A 13833-nucleotide genomic window follows, 5' to 3' on the forward strand; every position below is an offset into this window, starting at 1 on the left:
GCTCTGCTTCTAACTTGGGCCAGAATTGTAAAATGGTCTTATGAATTAGCGATTTCGTTCCAATTCACATTCCAAATAATATTCGGCATGCTAATTACGTTGCCGATTGCCAAATTGCATTATCTCTTATAGTTTCCGAGATATGGACAATCGAAATTTTACACCTTAGAGTCTGTTTCTAACTGGGGTCAAAATTGTAAAATGGTCTTACGAATTAGCGATTTCGTTCCAATTCACATTCCAAGTAATATTCGGCATGCTAATTACGCTGCCGATTGCCAAATTGCATCATTTCTTATAGTTTCCGAGATATGGACTATCGACATCTAACAATATTGGCTTAGCTCCTAACTTGGGCCAGAATTGTAAAATGGTCTTACGAATTAGCGATTTCGTTCCAATTCACATTCCAAGTAATATTCGGCATGCTAATTACGTTGCCGATTGCCAAATTGCATTGTCTCTTATAGTTTCCGAGATATGGACTATCGACATCTGACAATATTGGCTCTGCTTCTAACTTGCGCCAGAATTGTAAAATGGTCTTATGAATTAGCGATTTGGCTCCAATTCACATTCCAAGTAATATTCGGCATACTAATTACGTTGCCGATTGCCAAATTGCATTATCTCTTATAGTTTCCGAGATATGGACAATCGAAATTTTACACCTTAGAGTCTGTTTCTAACTGGGGTCAAAATTGTAAAATGGTCTTACGAATTAGCGATTTCGTCCCAATTCACATTCCAAGTAATATTCGGCATGCTAATTACGCTGCCGATTGCCAAATTGCATTATCTCTTATAGTTTCCGAGATATGGAATATCGACATCTAACAATATTGGCTCTGCTTTTAACTTGGGCCAGAATTGTAAAATGGTCTTACGAGATATCGATTTCGTTCCAATTCACATTCCAAGTAATATTCGGCATGCTAATTACGTTGCCGATTGCCAAATTGCATTATCTCTTATAGTTTCAGAGATATGGACTATCGACATCTGACAATATTGGCTCTGCTTCTAACTTGGGCCAGAATTGTAAAATGGTCTTATAAATTAGCGATTTCGCTCCAATTCACATTCCAAGTAATATTCGGCCTGCTAATTACGTTGCCGATTGCCAAATTGCATTATCTCTTATAGTTTCCGAGATATGGACTATCGACATCTGACAATATTGGCTCTGCTTCTAACTTGGGCCAGAATTGTAAAATGGTCTTATTAATTAGCGATTTCGCTCCAATTCACATTCCAAGTAATATTCGGCATGCTAATTACGTTGCCGATTGCCAAATTGCATTATCTCTTATAGTCTCCGAGATATGGACAATCGAAATTTTACACCTTAGAGTCTGTTTCTAACTGGGGTCAAAATTGTAAAATGGTCTTACGAATTAGCGATTTTGTTCCAATTCACATTCCAAGTAATATTCGGCATGCTAATTACGCTGCCGATTGCCAAATTGCATTATCTCTTGTAGTTTCCGAGATATGGACTATCGACATCTAACAATATTGGCTCTGCCTCTAACTTGGGCCAGAATTGTAAAATGGTCTTATGAATTAGCGATTTCGTTCCAATTCACATTCCAAGTAATATTCGGCATGCTAATTACGTTGCCGATTGCCAAATTGCATTATCTCTTATAGTTTCCGAGATATGGACAATCGAAATTTTACACCTTAGAGTCTGTTTCTAACTGGGGTCAAAATTGTAAAATGGTCTTACGAATTAGCGATTTCGTTCCAATTCACATTGCAAGTAATATTCGTCATGCTAATTACGCTGCCGATTGCCAAATTGCATTATCTCTTATAGTTTACGAGATATGGACTATCAACATCTAACAATATTGGCTCAGCTTCTAACTTGGGCCAGAATTGTAAAATGGTCTTACGAATTAGCGATTTCGTTCCAATTCACATTCCAAGTAATATTCGGCATGCTAATTACGTTGCCGATTGCCAAATTGCATTATCTCTTATAGTTTCCGAGATATGGACTATCGACATCTGACAATATTGGCTCTGCTTCTAACTTGGGCCAGAATTGTAAAATGGTCTTATAAATTAGCGATTTCGCTCCAATTCACATTCCAAGTAATATTCGGCATGCTAATTACGTTACCGATTGCCAAATTGCATTATCTCTTATAGTTTCCGAGATATGGACTATCGACATCTGACAATATTGGCTCTGCTTCTAACTTGCGCCAGAATTGTAAAATGGCCTAGCGATTTGGCTCCAATTCACATTCCAAGTAATATTCGGCATGCTAATTACGTTGCCGATTACCAAATTGCATTATCTCTTATAGTTTCCGAGATATGGGCAATCGAAATTTTACACCTTAGAGTCTGTTTCTAACTGGGGTCAAAATTGTAAAATGGTCTTATGAATTAGCGATTTCGCTCCAATTCACATTCCAAGTAATATTCGGCATGCTAATTTCGTTGCCGATTGCCAAATTGCATTATCTCTTATAGTTTCCGAGATATGGACTATCGACATCTAACAATATTGGCTCTGCTTCTAACTTGGGCCAGAATTGTAAAATGGTCTTATGAATTAGCGATTTCGCTCCAATTCACATTCCAAGTAATATTCGGCATGCTAATTTCGTTGCCGATTGCCAAATTGCATTATCTCTTATAGTTTCCGAGATATGGACTATCGACATCTAACAATATTGGCTCTGCTTCTAACTTGGGCCAGAATTGTAAAATGGTCTTATGAATTAGCGATTTAGTTCCAATTCACATTCCAAGTAATATTCGGCATGCTAATTACGTTGCCGATTGCCAAATTGCATTATCTCCTATAGCTTCCGAGATATGGACAATCGAAATTTTACACCTTAGAGTCTGTTTCTAACAGGGGTCAAAATTGTAAAATGGTCTTACGAATTAGCGATTTCGTTCCAATTCACATTCCAAGTAATATTCGGCATGCTAATTACGTTGCCGATTGCCAAATTGCATTATCTCTTATAGTTTCCGAGATATGGACTATCAATAATTTACACCTTAGGCTCTGCTTCTAACTTGGGCCCAAATTGTAAAATGGCCTTATCTATTGGCGATTTCGTTCCAATTCACATTCCAAGTAATATTCGGCATGCTAATTACATTGCCGGTTGCCAAATTGCATTATCTCTTATAGTTTCCGAGTTATGGACTATCGATAATTTACACCTTAGGCTCTGCTTCTAACTTGGGCCCAAATTGTAAAATGGTCTTATCTATTGGCGATTTCGTTCCAATTCACATTCCAAGTAATATTCGGCATGCTAATTACATTGCCGGTTGCCAAATTGCATTATCTCTTATAGTTTCCGAGATATGGACTATCGATAATTTACACCTTAGGCTCTGCTTCTAACTTGGGCCCAAATTGTAAAATGGTCTTACCTATTGGCGAATTCGTTCCAATTCACATTCCAAGTAATATTCGGCATGCTAATTACATTGCCGGTTGCCAAATTGCATTATCTCTTATAGTTTCCGAGATATGGACTATCGATAATTTACACCTTAGGCTCTGCTTCTAACTTGGGCCCAAATTGTAAAATGGTCTTATCTATTGGCGATTTCGTTCCAATTCACATTCCAAGTAATATTCGGCATGCTAATTACATTGCCGGTTGCCAAATTGCATTATCTCTTATAGTTTCCGAGATATGGACTATCGATAATTTACACCTTAGGCTCTGCTTCTAACTTGGACCCAAATTGTAAAATGGTCTTATCTATTGGCGATTTCGTCCCAATTCACATTCCAAGTGATATTCGGCATGCTAATTACATTGCCGGTTGCGAAATTGCATTATCTCTTATAGTTTCCGAGATATGGACTATCAATAATTTACACCTTAGGCTCTGCTTCTAACTTGGGCCCAAATTGTAAAATGGTCTTATCTATTGGCGATTTCGTTCCAATTCACATTCCAAGTAATATTCGGCATGCTAATTACATTGCCGGTTGCCAAATTGCATTATCTCTTATAGTTTCCGAGATATGGACTATCGATAATTTACACCTTAGGCTCTGCTTCTAACTTGGGCCCAAATTGTAAAATGGTCTTATCTATTGGCGATTTCGTCCCAATTCACATTCCAAGTGATATTCGGCATGCTAATTACATTGCCGGTTGCGAAATTGCATTATCTCTTATAGTTTCCGAGATATGGACTATCAATAATTTACACCTTAGGCTCTGCTTCTAACTTGGGCCCAAATTGTAAAATGGTCTTATCTATTGGCGATTTCGTTCCAATTCACATTCCAAGTAATATTCGGCATGCTAATTACATTGCCGGTTGCCAAATTGCATTATCTCTTATAGTTTCCGAGATATGGACTATCGATAATTTACACCTTAGGCTCTGCTTCTAACTTGGGCCCAAATTGTAAAATGGTCTTATCTATTGGCGATTTCGTTCCAATTCACATTCCAAGTAATATTCGGCATGCTAATTACATTGCCGGTTGCCAAATTGCATTATCTCTTATAGTTTCCGAGATATGGACTATCGATAATTTATACCTTAGGCTCTGCTTTAAACTTGGGCCCAAATTGTAAAATGGTCTTATCTATTGGCGATTTCGTTCCAATTCACACTCCAAGTAATATTCGGCATGCTAATTACATTGCCGGTTGCGAAATTGCATTATCTCTTATAGTTTCCGAGATATGGACTATCGATAATTTACACCTTAGGCTCTGCTTCTAACTTGGGCCCAAATTGTAAAATGGTCTTATCTATTGGCGATTTCGTTCCAATTCACATTCCAAGTAATATTCGGCATGCTAATTACATTGCCGGTTGCCAAATTGCATTATCTCTTATAGTTTCCGAGATATGGACTATCGATAATTTACACCTTAGGCTCTGCTTCTAACTTGGGCCCAAATTGTAAAATGGTCTTATCTATTGGCGATTTCGTTCCAATTCACATTCCAAGTAATATTCGGCATGCTAATTACATTGCCGGATGCCAAATTGCATTATCTCTTATAGTTTCCGAGATATGGACTATCGATAATTTACACCTTAGGCTCTGCTTCTAACTTGGGCCCAAATTGTAAAATGGTCTTACCTATTGGCGATTTCGTTCCAATTCACATTCCAAGTAATATTCGGCATGCTAATTACATTGCCGGTTGCCAAATTGCATTATCTCTTATACTTTCCGAGATATGGACTATCGATAATTTACACCTTAGGCTCTGCTTCTAACTTGGGCCCAAATTGTAAAATGGTCTTATCTATTGGCGATTTCGTTCCAATTCACATTCCAAGTAATATTCGGCATGCTAATTACATTGCCGGTTGCCAAATTGCATTATCTCTTATAGTTTCCGAGATATGGACTATCGATAATTTACACCTTAGGCTCTGCTTCTAACTTGGGCCCAAATTGTAAAATGGTCTTATCTATTGGCGATTTCGTTCCAATTCACATTCCAAGTAATATTCGGCATGCTAATTACATTGCCGGTTGCCAAATTGCATTATCTCTTATAGTTTCCGAGATATGGACTATCGATAATTTACACCTTAGGCTCTGCTTCTAACTTGGGCCCAAATTGTAAAATGGTCTTATCTATTGGCGATTTCGTTCCAATTCACATTCCAAGTAATATTCGGCATGCTAATTTCATTGCCGGTTGCCAAATTGCATTATCTCTTATAGTTTCCGAGATATGGACTATCGATAATTTACACCTTAGGCTCTGCTTCTAACTTGGGCCCAAATTGTAAAATGGTCTTATCTATTGGCGATTTCGTTCCAATTCACATTCCAAGTAATATTCGGCATGCTAATTACATTGCCGGTTGCCAAATTGCATTATCTCTTATAGTTTCCGAGATATGGACTATCGATAATTTATACCTTAGGCTCTGCTTTAAACTTGGGCCCAAATTGTAAAATGGTCTTATCTATTGGCGATTTCGTTCCAATTCACACTCCAAGTAATATTCGGCATGCTAATTACATTGCCGGTTGCGAAATTGCATTATCTCTTATAGTTTCCGAGATATGGACTATCGATAATTTACACCTTAGGCTCTGCTTCTAACTTGGGCCCAAATTGTAAAATGGTCTTATCTATTGGCGATTTCGTTCCAATTCACATTCCAAGTAATATTCGGCATGCTAATTACATTGCCGGTTGCCAAATTGCATTATCTCTTATAGTTTCCGAGATATGGACTATCGATAATTTACACCTTAGGCTCTGCTTCTAACTTGGGCCCAAATTGTAAAATGGTCTTATCTATTAGCGATTTCGTTCCAATTCACATTCCAAGTAATATTCGGCATGCTAATTACATTGCCGGATGCCAAATTGCATTATCTCTTATAGTTTCCGAGATATGGACTATCGATAATTTACACCTTAGGCTCTGCTTCTAACTTGGGCCCAAATTGTAAAATGGTCTTACCTATTGGCGATTTCGTTCCAATTCACATTCCAAGTAATATTCGGCATGCTAATTACATTGCCGGTTGCCAAATTGCATTATCTCTTATACTTTCCGAGATATGGACTATCGATAATTTACACCTTAGGCTCTGCTTCTAACTTGGGCCCAAATTGTAAAATGGTCTTATCTATTGGCGATTTCGTTCCAATTCACATTCCAAGTAATATTCGGCATGCTAATTACATTGCCGGTTGCCAAATTGCATTATCTCTTATAGTTTCCGAGATATGGACTATCGATAATTTACACCTTAGGCTCTGCTTCTAACTTGGGCCCAAATTGTAAAATGGTCTTATCTATTGGCGATTTCGTTCCAATTCACATTCCAAGTAATATTCGGCATGCTAATTACATTGCCGGTTGCCAAATTGCATTATCTCTTATAGTTTCCGAGATATGGACTATCGATAATTTACACCTTAGGCTCTGCTTCTAACTTGGGCCCAAATTGTAAAATGGTCTTATCTATTGGCGATTTCGTTCCAATTCACATTCCAAGTAATATTCGGCATGCTAATTTCATTGCCGGTTGCCAAATTGCATTATCTCTTATAGTTTCCGATATATGGACTATCGATAATTTACACCTTAGCCTCTGCTTCTAACTTGGGCCCAAATTGTAAAATGGTCTTATCTATTGGCGTTTTCGTTCCAATTCACATTCCAAGTAATATTCGGCATGCTAATTACATTGCCGGTTGCCAAATTGCATTATCTCTTACAGTTTCCGAGATATGGACTATCGATAATTTACACCTTAGGCTCTGCTTCTAACTTGGGCCCAAATTGTAAAATGGTCTTCTCTATTGGCGATTTCGTTCCAATTCACATTCCAAGTAATATTCGGCATGCTAATTACATTGCCGGTTGCCAAATTGCATTATCTCTTATAGTTTCCGAGATATGGACTATCGATAATTTACACCTTAGGCTCTGCTTCTAACTTGGGCCCAAATTGTAAAATGGTCTTATCTATTGGCGATTTCGTTCCAATTCACATTCCAAGTAATATTCGTCATGCTAATTACATTGCCGGTTGCCAAATTGCATTATCTCTTATAGTTTCCGAGATATGGACTATCGATAATTTACACCTTAGGCTCTGCTTCTAACTTGGGCCCAAATTGTAAAATGGTCTTCTCTATTGGCGATTTCGTTCCAATTCACATTCCAAGTAATATTCGGCATGCTAATTACATTGCCGGTTACCAAATTGCATTATCTCTTATAGTTTCCGAGATATGGACTATCGATAATTTACACCTTAGGCTCTGCTTCTAACTTGGGCCCAAATTGTAAAATGGTCTTCTCTATTGGCGATTTCGTTCCAATTCACATTCCAAGTAATATTCGGCATGCTAATTACATTGCCGGTTGCCAAATTGCATTATCTCTTATAGTTTCCGAGATATGGACTATCGATAATTTACACCTTAGGCTCTGCTTCTAACTTGGGCCCAAATTGTAAAATCGTCTTATCTATTGGCGATTTCGTTCCAATTCACATTCCAAGTAATATTCGGCATGCTAATTACATTGCCGGTTGCCAAATTGCATTATCTCTTATAGTTTCCGAGATATGGACTATCGATAATTTACACCTTAGGCTCTGCTTCTAACTTGGGCCCAAATTGTAAAATGGTCTTACCTATTGGCGATTTCGTTCCAATTCACATTCCAAGTAATATTCGGCATGCTAATTACATTGCCGGTTGCCAAATTGCATTATCTCTTATAGTTTCCGAGATATGGACTATCGATAATTTACACCTTAGGCTCTGCTTCTAACTTGGGCCCAAATTGTAAAATGGTCTTATCTATTGGCGATTTCGTTCCAATTCACATTCCAAGTAATATTCGGCATGCTAATTACATTGCCGGTTGCCAAATTGCATTATCTCTTATAGTTTCCGAGATATGGACTATCGATAATTTACATCTTAGGTTCTGCTTCTAACTTGGGCCCAAATTGTAAAATCGTCTTATCTATTGGCGATTTCGTTCCAATTCACATTCCAAGTAATATTCGGCATGCTAATTACATTGCCGGTTGCCAAATTGCATTATCTCTTATAGTTTCCGAGATATGGACTATCGATAATTTACACCTTAGGCTCTGCTTCTAACTTGGGCCCAAATTGTAAAATGGTCTTATCAATTGGCGATTTCGTTCCAATTCACATTCCAAGTAATATCCGGCATGCTAATTACATTGCCGGTTGCCAAATTGAATTATCTCTTATAGTTTCCGAGATATGGACTATCGATAATTTACACCTTAGGCTCTGCTTCTAACTTGGGCCCAAATTGTAAAATGGTCTTATCTATTGGCGATTTCGTTCCAATTCACATTCCAAGTAATATTCGGCATGCTAATTACATTGCCGGTTGCCAAATTGCATTATCTCTTATAGTTTCCGAGATATGGACTATCGATAATTTACATCTTAGGCTCTGCTTCTAACTTGCGCCCAAATTGTAAAATGGTCTTATCTATTGGCGATTTCGTTCCAATTCACATTCCAAGTAATATTCGGCATGCTAATTACATTGCCGGTTGCCAAATTGCATTATCTCTTATAGTTTCAGAGATATGGACTATCGATAATTTACACCTTAGGCTCTGATTCTAACTTGGGCCCAAATTGTAAAATGGTCTTATCTATTGGCGATTTCGTCCCAATTCACATTCCAAGCGATATTCGGCATGCTAATTACATTGCCGGTTGCGAAATTGCATTATCTCTTATAGTTTCCGAGATATGGACTATCAATAATTTACACCTTAGGCTCTGCTTCTAACTTGGGCCCAAATTGTAAAATGGTCTTATCTATTGGAGATTTCGTTCCAATTCACATTCCAAGTAATATTCGGCTTGCTAATTACATTGCCGGTTGCCAAATTGCATTATCTCTTATAGTTTCCGAGATATGGACTATCGATAATTTACACCTTAGGCTCTGCTTCTAACTTGGGCCCAAATTGTAAAATGGTCTTATCTATTGGCGATTTAGTTGCAATTCACATTCCAAGTAATATTCGGCATGCTAATTACATTGCCGGTTGCCAAATTGCATTATCTCTTATAGTTTCCGAGATATGGACTATCGATAATTTACACCTTAGGCTCTGCTTCTAACTTGGGCCCAAATTGTAAAATGGTCTTATCTATTGGCGATTTCGTTCCAATTCACACTCCAAGTAATATTCGGCATGCTAATTACATTGCCTGTTGCCAAATTGCATTATCTCTTATAGTTTCCGAGATATGGACTCTCGATAATTTACACCTTAGTCTCTGCTTCTAACTTGGGCCCAAATTGTAAAATGGTCTTATCTATTGGCGATTTCGTTCCAATTCACATTCCAAGTAATATTCGGCATGCTAATTACATTGCCGGTTGCCAAATTGCATTATCTCTTATAGTTTCCGAGATATGTACTATCGATAATTTACACCTTAGGCTCTTCTTCTAACTTGGGCCCAAATTGTAAAATGGTCTTATCTATTGGCGATTTCGTCCCAATTCAAATTCCAAGTGATATTCGGCATGCTAATTACATTGCCGATTGCGAAATTGCATTATCTCTTATAGTTTCCGAGATATGGACTATCAATAATTTACACCTTAGGCTCTGCTTCTAACTTGGGCCCAAATTGTAAAATGGTCTTATCTATTGGCGATTTCGCTCCAATTCACATTCCAAGTAATATTCGGCATGCTAATTATATTGCCGGTTGCCAAATTGCATTATCTCTTATAGTTTCCGAGATATGGACTATCGATAATTTACACCTTAGGCTCTGCTTCTAACTTGGGCCCAAATTGTAAAATGGTCTTATCTATTGGCGATTTCGTTCCAATTCACATTCCAAGTAATATTCGGCATGCTAATTACATTGCCGGTTGCCAAATTGCATTATCTCTTATAGTTTCCGAGATATGGACTATCGATAATTTACACATTAGGCTCTGCTTCTAACTTGGGCCCAAATTGTAAAATGGTCTTATCTATTGGCGATTTCGTTCCAATTCACATTCCAAGTAATATTCGGCATGCTAATTACATTGCCGGTTGCCAAATTGCATTATCTCTTATAGTTTACGAGATATGGACTATCGATAATTTACACCTTAGGCTCTGCTTCTAACTTGGGCCCAAATTGTAAAATGGTCTTATCTATTGGCGATTTCGTTCCAATTCACATTCCAAGTAATATTCGGCATGCTAATTACATTGCCGGTTGCCAAATTGCATTATCTCTTATAGTTTCCGAGATATGGACTATCGATAATTTACACCTTAGGCTCTGCTTCTAACTTGGGCCCAAATTGTAAAATGGTCTTATCTATTGGCGATTTCGTTCCAATTCACACCCCTAGTAATATTCGGCATGCTAATTACATTGCCGGTTGCGAAATTGCATTATCTCTTATAGTTTCCGAGATATGGACTATCAATAATTTACACCTTAGGCTCTGCTTCTAAATTGGGCCCAAATTGTAAAATGGTCTTATCTATTGGCGATTTCGTTCCAATTCACATTCCAAGTAATATTCGGCATGCTAATTACATTGCCGGTTGCCAAATTGCATTATCTCTTATAGTTTCCGAGATATGGACTATCGATAATTTACACCTTAGTCTCTGCTTCTAACTTGGGCCCAAATTGTAAAATGGCCTTATCTATTGGCGATTTCGTCCCAATTCACATTCCAAGTAATATTCGGCATGCTAATTACAATGCCGGTTGCGAAATTGCATTATCTCTTATAGTTTCAGAGATATGGACTATCGATAATTTACACCTTAGGCTCTGCTTCTAACTTGGGCCCAAATTGTAAAATGGTCTTATCTATTGGCAATTTCGTTCCAATTCACATTCCAAGTAATATTCGGCATGCTAATTACATTGCCGGTTGCCAAATTGCATTATCTCTTATAGTTTCCGAGATATGGACTATCGATACTTTACACCTTAGGCTCTGCTTCTAACTTGGGCCCAAATTGTAAAATGGTCTTATCTATTGGCGATTTCATTCCAATTCACATTCCAAGTAATATTCGGCATGCTGATTACATTGCCGGTTGCCAAATTGCATTAACTCTTATAGTTTCCGAGATATGGACTATCGATAATTTACACCTTAGGCTCTGCTTCTAACTTGGGCCCAAATTGTAAAATGGTCTTATCTATTGGCGATTTCGTTCCAATTCACATTCCAAGTAATATTCGGCATGCTAATTTCATTGCCGGTTGCCAAATTGCATTATCTCTTATAGTTTCCGAGATATGGACTATCGATAATTTACACCATAGGCTCTGCTTCTAACTTGGGCCCAAATTGTAAAATGGCCTTATCTATTGGCGATTTCGTTCCAATTCACATTCCAAGTAATATTCGGCATGCTAATTACATTGCCGGTTGCCAAATTGCATTATCTCTTATAGTTTCCGAGTTATGGACTATCGATAATTTACACCTTAGGCTCTGCTTCTAACTTGGGCCCAAATTGTAAAATGGTCTTATCTATTGGCGATTTCGTTCCAATTCACATTCCAGGTAATATTCGGCATGCTAATTACATTGCCGGTTGCCAAATTGCATTATCTCTTATAGTTTCCGAGATATGGACTATCGATAATTTACACCTTAGGCTCTGCTTCTAACTTGGGCCCAAATTGTAAAATGGTCTTATCTATTGGCGATTTCGTTCCAATTCACATTCCAAGTAATATTCGGCATGCTAATTACATTGCCGGTTGCCAAATTGAATTATCTCTTATAGTTTCCGAGATATGGACTATCGATAATTTACACCTTAGGCTCTGCTTCTAACTTGGGCCCAAATTGTAAAATGGTCTTACCTATTGGCGAATTCGTTCCAATTCACATTCCAAGTAATATTCGGCATGCTAATTACATTGCCGGTTGCCAAATTGCATTATCACTTATAGTTTCCGAGATATGGACTATCGATAATTTACACCTTAGGCTCTGCTTCTAACTTGGGCCCAAATTGTAAAATGGTCTTATCTATTGGCGATTTCGTTCCAATTCACATTCCAAGTAATATTCGGCATGCTAATTACATTGCCGGTTGCCAAATTGCATTATCTCTTATAGTTTCCGAGATATGGACTATCGATAATTTACACCTTAGGCTCTGCTTCTAACTTGGACCCAAATTGTAAAATGGTCTTATCTATTGGCGATTTCGTCCCAATTCACATTCCAAGTGATATTCGGCATGCTAATTACATTGCCGGTTGCGAAATTGCATTATCTCTTATAGTTTCCGAGATATGGACTATCAATAATTTACACCTTAGGCTCTGCTTCTAACTTGGGCCCAAATTGTAAAATGGTCTTATCTATTGGCGATTTCGTTCCAATTCACATTCCAAGTAATATTCGGCATGCTAATTACATTGCCGGTTGCCAAATTGCATTATCTCTTATAGTTTCCGAGATATGGACTATCGATAATTTACACCTTAGGCTCTGCTTCTAACTTGGGCCCAAATTGTAAAATGGTCTTATCTATTGGCGATTTCGTTCCAATTCACATTCCAAGTAATATTCGGCATGCTAATTACATTGCCGGTTGCCAAATTGCATTATCTCTTATAGTTTCCGAGATATGGACTATCGATAATTTACACCTTAGGCTCTGCTTCAAACTTGGGCCCAAATTGTAAAATGGTCTTATCTATTGGCGATTTCGTTCCAATTCACACTCCAAGTAATATTCGGCATTCTAATTACATTGCCGGTTGCGAAATTGCATTATCTCTTATAGTTTCCGAGATATGGACTATCGATAATTTACACCTTAGGCTCTGCTTCTAACTTGGGCCCAAATTGTAAAATGGTCTTATCTATTGGCTATTTCGTTCCAATTCACATTCCAAGTAATATTCGGCATGCTAATTACATTGCCGGTTGCCAAATTGCATTATCTCTTATAGTTTCCGAGATATGGACTATCGATAATTTACACCTTAGGCTCTGCTTCTAACTTGGGCCCAAATTGTAAAATGGTCTTATCTATTGGCGATTTCGTTCCAATTCACATTCCAAGTAATATTCGGCATGCTAATTACATTGCCGGATGCCAAATTGCATTATCTCTTATAGTTTCCGAGATATGGACTATCGATAATTTACACCTTAGGCTCTGCTTCTAACTTGGGCCCAAATTGTAAAATGGTCTTACCTATTGGCGATTTCGTTCCAATTCACATTCCAAGTAATATTCGGCATGCTAATTACATTGCCGGTTGCCAAATTGCATTATCTCTTATACTTTCCGAGATATGGACTATC

This window comes from Rhynchophorus ferrugineus, unplaced genomic scaffold (assembly GCF_030347505.1).
Source record: "Rhynchophorus ferrugineus isolate W39M unplaced genomic scaffold, kcgeb_rfMv2 rfM3, whole genome shotgun sequence".
NCBI lineage: Eukaryota > Metazoa > Arthropoda > Insecta > Coleoptera > Curculionidae > Rhynchophorus > Rhynchophorus ferrugineus.